Here is a 14,041-nt window from a genome sequence, read left to right on the forward strand (position 1 = left end):
TAATCCAGACTTCCTATGATGTATCATGTATAAATGACCAGAATATAATTAAAAAAAATTTTTTTGGTACCAGGGATTGAACCCAGGGGTGCTTAACCATTGAGCCACAACCTCAGCACTTTTTTGCATTTTATTTAGATACAGGGTCTCACTGAGTTGCTAAGTGCATCCCTTAGTTGCAGAGGCTAGCTTTGATCCTCCCGCCTTAGCCTCCTGAGTCGCTGGGATTATAGGCATGTAGAATATCATTAAATTTTGCCAGAATGCAAAGAAGATAGAAAAATGAGAACCACAAGAGAAAATATCACATATAAAAAAAGTTCCATGAGCTGACCCAGATGTTAGGATTAGCCGAAAAAAAATTTAAGTAGTTTTAATAACTAATTTCAAGGAGTTAAAGAAAAGCTTAATCATAATGAATAAGTAGATATGGGTGTCAACATATAAATGAAAAAATTCTTTTAAAAGAAATAAAAAGTATAGTATTTGAAATGAAAAATTCATGAAACAAATCTATCATCAGATTGTATAGTGCAAAAACAGCAAAAAGTTAACTTGGAGATAGACCAAGAAAAATTATCTGGTCTAAAAATCAGAAAGAAAAAAATAGAGACTTGGTTACTATCAGTACAAAGTGACCTAACATACATATAATTAGATTTCTAGAAGAATAGACGCATAAATTGTACAGAAAAAAATATTTAAGACAATGATGGCTAAAATTATCCCAAATTAACAAAAAAGATGTTAACAGATTTAGGAAACTCAGTGAATACTAAGGTTAGTTACAAAGCAAATCACACCTAGATGCATCAGAGTCAACTGTAAATAATCAATTAGGAGGAAAAAGGTCTTGAAGGCAATTAGAAAAAAGTGGTGTGTTTTACATTGGTAAAAATGACTAAAATGATAGCTGACTTCTTATCAGAAATGAGAGGTTAAAGTTAATGGAAAGGTTTAAGGTGCTAGAAGAAAAAAACTGCTAATCCAGGATAAATACTCTTCAAAACTGAAAGCAGAATAGACTTTTTCAAATAAATAAAAAGAAAATTCAATACCAATAGATCTCTACTATTAATGCTAAAAGAACCTCTTCAGGATAAAAGGAGATGATCCATCAGGTAGAAACAGATGCACTGTGTGCTTTAGTTCACTGTGTAATAAACTTAATGGTTTAATATAAAAATTCTTTGTTATTTCTCCTTATTCTATGATTTGGCTTTACATAACCTGATGGGTCCTTTGCTCTAGGTATTTATTACTGCTTACGTGGTTTCCTTTAGCAGGAATTGTTTAACCAAAGGTAGAACTGACAAAATAGCTTCGTTTACATGTCTGCTAGCTCAACTGGTTGGGTCAGGCTTATCTCTTCAAATGCTTTTAGTCATTCAGTCATTCTAAAATTTTTTATTTGTTGATTAGATTTCTAGAGGATAATAGTAGAATGTATACACCTTCCCAGGGTGTTATGTCTAGGATTGGCATGGAATCACTTTCACCAAAAATATATTTTGTTCATTAAAACAAGACAAAAGACCAGCCCAGACTCAGTGGGTGGGAAAATAGATATTACTTCATAATGAGAGAAGCAACATGATACAGGAATGTGGAGAATTTGGGGTAGATATTTTTAAAGACAATGCACCATAAACAGAAATGAAAAGTACTAGAAATAGTAAAATGTAGGTAAATATAAAAGGCAATATGTATACATATTTATTCTTTTAATTTCTTGGAAACATGACTAAGGTAAAAAACATAGGGTATACAGCTGTAATATGTATGACGACAAAGCACAAAAGACTTGGGGAAATGTGAGAAAGTATCACAATTTAAACTATGAAAACTGTGATAAATTAAAGAATGCATTTCATAATTCCTGGAAACATTGCTAAAACAATAATGTAAAGCAATACAGCTAAAAGCTAGTGGATAAATTAAATAAAATTTAATTTTTATTTAATGTAATTTTATTTAATTACATTAAATAAAAATACATCATTAATAGTAAGCCAAGAAGAATGCAGAGGCTATACTAACATCAGATGAATTTAAATTCAAGATAAAGAGTTTTATAAGAGATAAGAAAGACATTTCATAATACCATAATGTGTTTTTTAAGAACACAGAAACATGACACCATACAACCAAACATTTATATGCCCCAAATATATGAAAGCTGACAAAACTGAAGAGATAAATCCATACTTTGAATTTTTAACAGCCTTTTAACAACTGATAGTAACAGTATAAAAAATCACTAATGATACACAAGAGTCTGAACAAAACTATCAACCACCTTAACCTTATTGACATTGACTGATAATGCCCAACAACTCCAGAATATATATTCTTTTCTAGTCCTCATGAAAATTTGCAAGATAGGTTATATTCTTGGCAAACTAATCAGTTTCAAAAAATTTTAAATATTGAATATCAGTTTGTTTGCTGATCACAGTAGAAATAAATGGGGTATTCTTTAATAAAACTGGTCATTAAATAAAAGCCCTGCAAATCATCAATAAACAGTGTTTTAGTTATCTATTGCTATATTTTTTAAAATTCCAAAATTTAGTGGCTTTAAAAAATAACCATTTGCCAGGAGTGGTGGTGCACACCTGTAATTCCAGTGGCTCAGGAGGCTGAGGTAGGAGGATTGAGAGTTCAAAGCCAGCCTCAGTAATGGCGAGGCACTAAGCAACTCAGTGACACCCTGTCTCTAAATAAAACACAAAATAGGGCTCGGGATGTGGCTCAGTGGCCGAGAGCCTCTGAATTCAATCCCCACTACCAAACAAACAACCATTTTATTTCTCATAATTTTGTAAGTCAAGACTTTAACCAAGGTTCTGCTCCAGTGTCACCTAGGCTCACCCATACAGCAAACGCCTGATTTAGACTACAAGGTCTGAGATGGCTTTGTATGTCCGGAACTAAGGTGCTGACTGTTGGCTTTATGTAGTCTCCCTTTCCATGTGGTCTTTCAAATGTCAGGGGCTTTCTTCAAATGGACTCTCCCTCTAGCAAGATAGCCTGGGCTTCTTTACAGTGTGGCACAGGGTACCAAAGAGAAGAAAAAACGAGTTTGTGCCTTTAAAGGATACAGTCAGTCCTTCCTCAAGTCTCAATCTTGGGTAGGATCTTGGTCCATGCATTTTGAGGGAATTTATAGTTGGATGACATTTTAATCTACATTACTATGTGAAATGTCTTTGTTTTTATGATTTCATTTTTGCTACATTGTTTCTTTTCCATACAATTAACTACAATATAGGATAATCTATTAACGATAATGTCTCTTCAATTGGTTGTGTGAAGCTTGCTCTATAATAATTTATATAGAAAGGACTCATGGGAATAATATTCTCTAAATGACAATTTCCTGATTTAAAAACATATAATTTGTAGCCAGTACAATAGTACATGCCTATAATCCTACCTACTCAGGAGGTTGAGAAGTAGGAGAATGGTAAGTTTGAGGAGAGCTTGGGCAACTTGGTGAGACTCTGTCTCAAGGAAAACAAAAACAAAACAAACATTAAATGACTGCAGATGTAGCTCAGTGGTAGAGCACTCCTCAGTTCAATCCTCAGTGCTGGGGGGAAAAAAGGTCATTCATCACCATACTAAGATACTCCTTAGAGAAAAGTAATTGCAAGAACATTGTTCTCCTCCCTTGGGATATGTTTGTTTTTTTTCTAGATTGGAATCTAGAAAGCCTTTTGTGTGCTTTGTGCTCTCATTATGGTTATGTGGCTTTTTAAATCTTGTTCATGCCATTGGATATAATATCAGATTTTTTTTTCTGGTGGTGCTGGGGATTGAACCCAGAGCCTTGTGCGTGTGAGGCAAGTACTCTTCCAACTAAGCTATATCCCCAGCCCCAGTGGATTTGTTTTTTTGGAGGGGAATCTCTTCTCAACACATTTTGTGCCAGATTGTACTTGAGAAAGGGAAGTGATATGTACAGCATGGAACGATATTACTTTCTGATTTTCCCACTTTTTTTTATCTTTTTAAAAAATTTATTTATTTTTAATCCTAACTTGTTATATATGACAGGATAATGCATTATAATTCATATTACACATATGGTACACAATTTTTCATATCTCTGGTTGTACACATAGTCACATCAGTTGTGTCTTTTTTTTAAGAGAGAGAGAGAGAGAGAGAGAGAGAGAGAGAGAGAGAGAGAGAGAGGGAGAGGAGAGGAGAGAGGAGAGAGATTTTTAAATATTTATTTTTTAGTACTGGGAATTGAACTCAGAGGCATGAACCACTGAGCCACCTCAGCCCTATTTTGTATTTAATAGAGACAGGTTCTCACTGAGTGCCTCGCTTTTGCTGAGGCTGGCTTTGAACTCATGATCCTCAGCTTCTGGAGTCACCAGGATTACAGGTGTGCACCACTGTGCCAGGCTAGAAAGAACTCTTGAATTAAGAAGCTCAGTAAGGGTGAAAGATCTATATAATGAAAATTACAGAACCTTAAAGAAAGAAATCAAAAAAAGACCTTAGAAGATAGAAAGATTTACCTTGCTCTTGGATAGGCAGAATTAATATTATCAAAATGACCACACTTCCAAAAGCGATATACAGATTTAATGCAATTCCAATCAAAATAGAAAAACAATCATGAAATTCATCTGGAAAAATAAGAGACCCAGAATAGCTAAAGCAATCCTTATCAGGAAGAGTGAAGCAGGTGGCATCACTATACCAGACCTTAAACTATACTACAGAGCAACAGTAACAAAAACAGCATGGTATTGGCACCAAAACAGACTGGTAGACCAATGGTACAGAACAGAGAGAGGATACAGAGACTAACCCACAAAACTACAATTATCTTATGTTAGACAAAGGTACCAAAAACATGCACTAGAGAAAAGATAGCATCTTCAACAAATGGTGCTGGGAGAACTGGAAATCCATATGCAACAAAATGAAATTAAATCCCTATCTCTCACCATGCACAAAACTCAACTCAAAATGGATCAAGGACCTGGGAATAAAACCAGAGACTCTGCGTTTAATAGAAGAAAAAGTAGACCCTAATCTCCATCATGTGGGATTAGGCTCCAACTTCCTTAATAAGACTCTTTTGGTGCCAGAATTAAAATCAAGAATCAATAAATGGGATGGACTCAAACTAAAAAGTTTCTTTCTTCTCTGCAAAAGAAGCAAATCTGTGAGGTGAATAGCAAGCCTACATCTTGGGAGCAAATCTTTACCCCTCACACATCAGATATAGCACTAATCTCTAGGTATATAAAGAACCTCAAAAGCTAAACACCAAAAAAAAAAAAAAAAACAAATAACCCAATCAATAAATAGGCCAAGGACCTGAACAGACACTTCTCAGAAAATAATATACAATCAGTCAACAAATACATGAAAAAATGTTCATCATTACTAGCAATTAGAGAAATGCAAATCAAAACCACTCTAAGATTTCATCTCACTCATCAGAATGGCAGCTATTATGGATACAAACCACAATAAGTGTTGGCGAGGATGTGGGAGAAAAAGGCACACTCATACACTGCTGATAGGACTGCAAATTGGTGCAGCCAATATGGAAAGCAGTATGGAGATTACTTGGAAAATTGGGAGTGGAACCACCATCTGACCCAGCTGTCCCTCTCCTCAATCTATACCCAAAGGACTTAAAAACAGCATACTACAGGACACAGCTGCATCAATGTTTACAGCAGCACAATTCAGAATAGCTAAACTGTGGGACCAACCTAGATGCCCTTCAATAGATGAATGGATTAAAAACTGTGGTGTGTGTCTGTGTACACACACACATACAATGGAATATTATTCAGCAATAAAAGAAAATAAAATCATAGCATTTGTAGGTAAATGGATGGAATTAGAAAAGATAATGCTAAGTTAGCCAATCCCAAAAAACCAAATGCTGAATGTTTTCTTTGATATAAGGAGGCTGATTCATAGTGGGATAGAGAGTGGGAGATGGGAGGAACAACAAGCTCTAGATAGGGCAGAGGGGTTGGAGGGGAAGGGAGGAGGCATGAGGTTATTAATGATGGTGGAATGTGATAATTATTATCCAAAGTACAGGTATGAATACAGGAACTGGGTGTGAATATACTGTGTATACAATCAGAGATATGAAAAATTGTGCTCTATATGTATAATAAGAATTACAATGCATTCTGCTGTCATATATGAATAAAAAATTCTAAAAAAGGTCAGTAAAACCCTCTCACACCAGCCCAGATTGACTCCCTATTGCTGATACAGGAAAACAGTCATTTTAAAAATAATCATGAGGAAAAAAACAAAACAAAACAAAACCCCTTTCAAGTCTGAAATTCAAATATTTCAGAACAGAAAACGGACAAAAAGATAAATAGTGGGGCTAGGGCTGTAGTTCAGTGGCAGAGTGCTTGCTCAGCATGTGTGAGGCACTGGGCTCGATCCTTAGCCACCACATTAAAAAAATAAAATAAGGGCATGCTGTCTATCTACAACTAAAAAAAAAAATATATATATATATATATATATATATATATATATATATATATATATATATATATATATATATAGAGAGAGAGAGAGAGAGAGAGAGAGAGAGACAGACAGACACACCAAATTTGGGAAAAAAGAAAAAGGAAGACAAAATGATCTCCTACACCTCATGGGTCTTTTTTTTTAATATGTATTTTTTTAGTTGAAGTTGGACACAATGCCTTTATTTTTACTTCTGTTTTTATGTGGTGCTGAGGATTGAACCCAGGCCCTTGCACGTGTGAGGTGAGTGCTCTACCGCTGACCCACCACCCTAGCCCCCCACCTCATGGGTCTTAAAAGACCTAAAGCACATGACATAGTCAGCACTGTTGATGAACACAATAAATGTCCATAAATATCATTTGCAATTTAAAAAACATTCTACTATTGAGAAGAGGAATCACTGTGCAAAGCACCATCATAAAGATAGCAGGTTTACCAAATAAACTCCAGAGAAGAAGTCTGCGTCAAGAGAGAAAAGGTTCAAATTTAATCCTTGAGACTGACAGGACCATAAACATTAATATCATCACTTGGATTCAAAGTCCAGCTTCAAGGGAACAAGGATTACTCTGGCAGTTCTTGGACCAGGAAGCCTTAAGAATGTCAACAGATGACTATAGGGCTGGGTAGGAAAGAGAGGTGCCGGAGCAGGACACAGGACTACCCGTGGGGACGCATCTCACTCACACCCTAGCTTGAGGTGATGGAGTCACTGGCTCACCTAACCCCAACTCACTTCCTTCCTCCCGCTCTCTGATCCCTCCTCCAGCTGCAGGCAGGGCATCAGAGGCCCACTGGCTGTTCTCTGTCTCTCCCAGGATGGACTCCAGGTCTACGTCCTCCAGGATGCTCCCCTCAGAAGACAGCAGTTTATCCAAGCCAAATTTCAGTATGTCACTCAACTTGAATGAAGAAAATGAGAGATCCAGTTAGTTCTCATGAAAACACAGATGAGGATGTGTGACTTGCTAAGTGTCTAAATGACAACAGGTAATTCTTTCCCTGATGGACTTTCTTCTCTTCCATCACAAATGACACCTGCCAGGCTGTTTTGGAGTTGGATGAGGAATAAGCAGAGAGGTGATAAATGATGATCAGAGATGTTGACTTTGACAATTATTTACAATACCAAAAAAATTTTTTGGCCTCCAATTTTTTTGAGGAGTGGGGGCAGATAAAATGATTCCCAGCATCTTCTATAGCACTTCTCACCAGCAATTTTTACAGGCACTTCCAGCAGTCCCCAGAGAAGTCAGAGACCCTGTTGGCTACCTTCTTACCTCTCCCACTGCCAAACTCTTATAAAGAAAAGGTGCCACTGAATACCTCATCTCACCATGAGCTGCCACCTGTCCTTGCCAAGCCGCTTTGCTACTACAGTGCTTTATGGGACCCACTTTGGCAAAACCATAACCACCCTGATCACCAGACCCAAAAGCCCTTTCTCAATTTCAATCTCCCTGGATAGTCCTGCGGCACTCCCCATCCTGCCCTCTTGCTCCCCCTAGGGGATATACTCAGCCTACTTCCTAAGGCTACAGGAACCAGAATCTTAGATAGTGTTACCTGGCTCTCATTTGCTACTTGCAACTCTCCACCTCCCTAAGTACTATCTCTTAGGAATTCTGAACCAATTGGGATCCACATCATGGGACTTCATTTTCATTTTGCCCTTTTAGATTTGGCTAGTTATCTCTATATTGCCTATTCTGTAACTTGGAAACTTTAGCTTGAAAATATCCAAGATGAAAACTATGACAAAAACTAACCAAAACCATACCTGTTATATTTATATTTAACCTTGGTGTACATATATATATATATGTATGTGTATATATATATAACCAAGCCAAATGGCTTTGGCATTTAGTACCCAAAACAGAAGAAAGCCAAGTATTTATGATGAGGCTCAGTCCATACTGGGACCCTTCACTTGTTCACTCCTTGGACTATGTCTCCTGGCTTCCCTCGCTACTGCTCACTCACAACGTGTCTTTAAGGAACTACCCATTTTTTAAATGAAAACCACTTTATTATAGTAACTAAGAGCATGTAGTTGGAAGTTAAAGAGTGCTCGGATTAGAGTCATGAATCTGATGTTTGGAAAATTTCTTAAGATGGAGGTAAAGACAACGTCTATCTCATTTTTTTGTTATTCTTCTTCTGAAACAACTGGAAAAAGTGCACGTCACACAATGCTTAGCACACAGTAAGCATTCAATAAGTGTTCACCGCATCTTTATCTGTTCTCTGTTTCTGTTGTGTTCTCCTTCTAAGACAAGGAACCTGCTCTCCTTTTTCAGGACTTCACTGCTCTATACTGCTTAGATTTATCAAACCAGAACCACGTCTTTTACTATTAGATTCTTTTAATAACTTAAAAAAATGTCCTGCTGTATTTTGAGACAAGGCAGTGAGTTATCACCCTTGTTCCTGGCAACCATAAATAACTCACAGTCTGGTGGGGAGGAAAGAATCAAGACAGAACCAGAGTGTGATTTCTTGCCATGGCTTGTGCAGGAAGTCCCACCGAGGTCCTCTCCACCAGCCCATAGTTTGTACTGGCCCCAGGATCTGGTCCCATGGCAGAGTTTGTGCCTGTGCATTTCACAATGATGTGCTAGCAGCCAATGTCATAGAGAAACCCCTGACTGAATGCCTGGAGCTCCCTCCACTGGGGAAGCATCGAGCATCTGAGAATTTGTCTCCTCTAACTCCTGACACCTGTGCCTTCACAACAGCCCATGATGAGCTCCTCTCCCAAGGTCCTGTGAAGAAGTGTATTTAGACACCTACAGTGTACATGCACCTCTCTCTCAAGCTTTCACCTTCCATTTGAAATTGCCTCTTCAATAGTGTGAAAATAAAATGCACAGCCTGCCCAGCCACCATGACAGATGAGCATGCAGAAGACTCAAAACACAAAAGGCCAAAGACTCCAGTTACTCTCTAAGATATACAAACGCCAAGCAAACAAACAAAACCCTAACCCTAACCCCCCAAATCTGTGACCCTTTCCTGCAGGTCAGTGACTCCCTAACAAAAACAGCACCTTCCCTGTCTGCAATGCTGATGTGTAAAGATACAGATGTGAGAAAACTGCCATTTTTAAACTCATGCTTGGGCTAGTTGTAAATTTGATGATTCTGCTTGTAATACTGTGTAATTTTTTCCCTTTCACATACCTCTTGAATTTTTTGTTTGATAAGCTGATCCTTTTAAAGCCTGGTTTTTCTTGCAAACTTTTCTAATTCCTTTCTTTTCTGAGTCTCCTTCTAACAATAATGTATATTGATTTTTACTACAAACTCTGTTGACTAAAGCCTACATTATCTTCATCCTTCTAATTTCTATCCCTATCTTCCTACTTTCTACTCTCATCTTTCAGGCTTAAAGCCATCTTTGAACTTGCTCTCTCTCACTGCCTGCCTCAAAACAAGAACCAACTCCTGTCATTTCTCTGCAGTTTCCTACAGCAGATCTTCCCACAGCTACTACCTTTTCTCAGACATTTATTACTCTCTTCATGCCTGAATCATACTAGATACTAGGGGTTGATCTCTCTGCATCTAATCCCTCAAAACGACCTGGGGTATATTATAATATAGGTTCAATTTTATCTCAAAGGCTGATGCTAAGGAATAACTCCAAACCTCTTACCAAAAGAGAGCTCTCTAGGATATTCTAAGCCAGCATTTGACTCCCATCTAATTTTTCCTTCTTCAACAAATTAACTCTAGTGCTTTCATCCCTATATCCTATGGCATAATTTTGAATTCCTAATCTTGTTCACTCATCTCTGAGTATGGAATGAGTACTGTAAGTCACTACTCAAAGGGTCTGGGATTAAGGAGGAGGTATGAAACTAATCATCACTGATTTAAAGAAAAAAAAAGAACTTAAACAAATTGTCTCTGAGGTAACTCGTGGCACACTCATCTTTAGAAGCCATGAAGAGATTAGATCCATGATGTTCAGTTACATGCTCAAAGTCATACATCCAATAAGGGATAAGATGTGAATTTCAATCCAAGTTAGATGGTTCAAAGCTCATTTTCTTTATTCTATTTTCTCTGCCTTTAAATGCCACCCTCATTTTTAGCTTGTATGGCACCTTGCATGTAGTTAGGTACTGAGAGGGTAAGAATTAGGCCAATGAAAAAATGGGTAATTTGCAACAATGGGTGGTTAATGCTGGTCCTTTTTATTTGCATTCTCATCCACAGAGAGTACTAGTTATAAATCATGAGACTCTAAAAAGAATACATTTTACCTGGAGGTCAGGATCAGCCAAAGGTTTCTGGGCTCCCAGAGTAAAATGGTCTCTTTCTATGATTGTGTTGGTGAGCTGCAGTTTGGAGGCTGCTTTCCTATAAACTATTTCTTCCACAGTGTCTCGGCCAATCAGCCGGATCACTTTCCCAGCCCTGTACTGGAGTCAAATGAGAGCAGTGTTAGGAGTCTGCAAAGCTGGGGAAAAAAGCATGCCAGGAAAATACACCCAAAAGGAAGCAGAACCAAATGCCACATTGAGGGAAAAAGGAAAAAGACACTGCTCATTGGGACCTGAGCATTTGTTAGAGAAATCTGGCCTCAACTTCTTCCTGAACTTTTCCCCAAAAGAGGAAGAGGAAGGAAGACGAAGTGACCACTATTAGGCCTTCATCTGTAGCCAGGATAACCCCTGGCAGGCATGTTACCTCAAGTCAAAGGGTAGCTGAACACAACTTTGTTTCCTCTTTGTGGTACTGGGAACCCAACCCAGGGGAGCTTTACCATGAAGTTATAATCCTAGCCTTAAAAAAAAAAAAAAGTTTTGAGACAGGGTTTAGGTAAGTTGCAAGGTTGGCTTTAAACTTGATCTTCCTGCTTGTCTCCCATGCTGATAATGATTACAGGCATGTGCACCCACTGGCTTTAACTTCATTTTTAAACTGAATTAGGATCTAACGTGAGAAACATGAACTAAATACATTCTAAGTTTCTTCTAATCATTTTGGAATTTAACTGTTCTTTTCAACAAAGTGAGTCTGAACTGATCATGTGACCACTGATCCCCCAACATGACTCTACAAGCCAGTAGCACAACGGGGTTCAAACCCAGTGGTCTCTAACTCCAACGTGGCACTGTTGTCAGGACTACACGGTCCACCTTCCTCCCCAATCCACAGCTGCAAGCCAACAGAGCAGAAAGGTGCCAATGTCTAACTCACTCACTTGTTCTGGCCAATTTGGTGAGCTCTGGCAGCTGCCCGCAAGTCATTTTGAGGATTAAAATCACTGTCAAAAAAAATAACAGTATCTGCTGCTTTTAAGTTCATGCCAACTACACCTGAAAACCATAAAAAAAAGGAACATGATGAGCAACACACAAATAGGGAACTAGAAAATACACAAGGCAGGACTAGGTCCTAGTGAAAATCAGAAATCAGTCCAACTGACTGGTTTCATCCTTCAAACTGACATTTCTGCCCCAGACTTCAGGTTTGACCACCCTACAGTGGTCAAAAGTGCTACCTCACCTTCCATTGCATGAACTGGGAAAATTTAACTATCAAATATAACAGAATGAGAGGTAAGCAGAAGAAAAGGATGCTTAAGTTAATTGCGTGAAGACATTTAATATTTGTTTGAAAACCTTGATTGGATTTTGCTTCAAACAGTCTGTGAATAAGGACACAAGTTCTTTCAGAAAACAGCTCCAAAAATAAGAGGTCTGGGGGCTGCAGTTGTAGCTCAGTGATAGAACACAAGTGATAGAACACGTGAGGCACTGGGTTCCTTCCTCATCACCACATAAAAATAAATAAAATAAAGGTATCATCTGTTATGGTTTAGATGTGGTGTCCTCCAAAAGCTCACATGTGAGACAATGCAAGAAGGTTTGGAGGAGAAATGACTGGGATATGGCTTTAACCTAATCAGTGAATGAATCCCTAATGGGATTAACTGAGTGGTAACTGGGGCAGGTGGGTGTGGCTGGAGGAACGGGTTCATCAGGCACATGGCTAAGGGGTATATATTTTGTATCTGGACAGTGGAGTCTCTCTCTCTCTGCTTTCTGATCATGATGTGAGCTGCTACCCTCAGTCACACACTCCTGCCATGATGCTGCCTCCCCTGGAGCTCCAAGGAATGGAGTCGGCCTTCTATGGACTAAGACCTCTGAAACCATGAGCCCTCCAATAAACATTCCTCCTCCACAGTTGGTTCTGGTCACAGAGGTGAAAAAGCTGACTAAAACAGTGCCCATCTACAACTAAAAATGTATCTTAAAACAATGAGAGGTCTGCAGTGGGCAGTAAGAAACACACATGACCACACTTGCAGCTTCAACAAGGTAGGAAGACCTGACGCTAGCTATGATTAGAGCAGATGATACCTGCCTCTGAGTGGAGAAAACCTGAGAGTGTCTTCCTGTACTGGTTTCCACACTGATCAAAGAAGATGTTATAAAATCAGTTCAAGACAAGAACACTCAATGCAACAACTCTCTGCTCTTTCTCCAATGGTGCAGGAAAAGGCCAAAAGAGCACTTTGGGTTCAGGAATTTAGAGTACTAAGAAGCAAACTACAGGCTTCTCTTTGATAAATGTGGAAACTGTACAGAACACACTCTAGCCACGGTCGTTGGAGCTCATTGCTAAAACAGGCCTAAAAGGGCTTGTTCCAAGAACTGAATGAAGGGTTCCTTTCCACAAGGACTACTAACTCCCGGCTGGATGTAAGACAAGCCAGGCAGGAACATTCTCATTGAAGTCTTCCCATAAAATCAAAGTTGGAATAAAGAAATACTAATGACTGAATACGGAGAAAGGCTAAGTAATACCCAATAATAAGAGCTACACTTCTACTTTACTACTGCCAAGCACTGCTCATGGCACTTTACATGTGTTGACTCTTTTAACCCTCACAACAACCCTGTGTCCTTGCTAGCACTATCCTCATTTTGCAGATGCTGAAATGGAAACAGCTAGATTAAGGGATTTATTTGAAGTTGCACCACTAGAAGATAAAACAGTGAGGATTCCATCCCATATTCCAGAATCTGAGGTCATTACTCCTGGGACAGAGACAGGGTCTCACAGTGTTGGCAAGGCCGGCCTTGAACTCCTGAGCTCAAGCCATCCTCCTGCCTCAGCCTCCTGAGTAGCTGGGACTGTAGGCATGCACTACTGTGCCAGGCTCCACAACGTTTTTATCCACTGTATGCTAATTATCGAGGCAGTCATCTCATTTGAAAATGTGTTTGTGTTCCATAAGAATTATCTTTCTTGGGCTGGGGATGTGGCTCAAGCAGTAGCATGCTCGCCTGGCATGCGTGCGGCCTGGGTTCGATCCTCAGCACCACATACAAACAAAGATGTTGTGCTCGCCGAAAACTAAAAAATAAATAATTCTCTCTCTCCAAAAAAAAAAAAAAAAAAAAAAAATAATAATGATAAAGTTGCTTTGTCATCACTAAAAAAGTTAAAAAAAAAAAAAGAATTAT

The 14,041-nt window shown here is 38.6% G+C and overlaps 1 long non-coding RNA gene across 1 annotated transcript in view; it reads right to left on the bottom strand.

Annotated features, from left to right (window-relative positions):
- Positions 1–11,870, bottom strand: part of LOC144252128 (uncharacterized) — a 31,431-nt gene extending 19,561 nt beyond the window's left edge. The window contains exons 1-3 of the long non-coding RNA XR_013342916.1: positions 11,767–11,870; positions 10,823–10,981; positions 7,286–7,451 (exon numbers count right to left, since the gene is read on the bottom strand). This is a non-coding gene — a long non-coding RNA (uncharacterized LOC144252128). The remainder of the gene's footprint in view (positions 1–7,285; positions 7,452–10,822; positions 10,982–11,766) is intronic.
- Between the last annotated feature and the right edge of the window lie 2,171 nt (positions 11,871–14,041).

The sequence above is a fragment of the Urocitellus parryii genome, unplaced genomic scaffold, assembly GCF_045843805.1.
Source record: "Urocitellus parryii isolate mUroPar1 unplaced genomic scaffold, mUroPar1.hap1 Scaffold_37, whole genome shotgun sequence".
Lineage (NCBI taxonomy): Eukaryota > Metazoa > Chordata > Mammalia > Rodentia > Sciuridae > Urocitellus > Urocitellus parryii.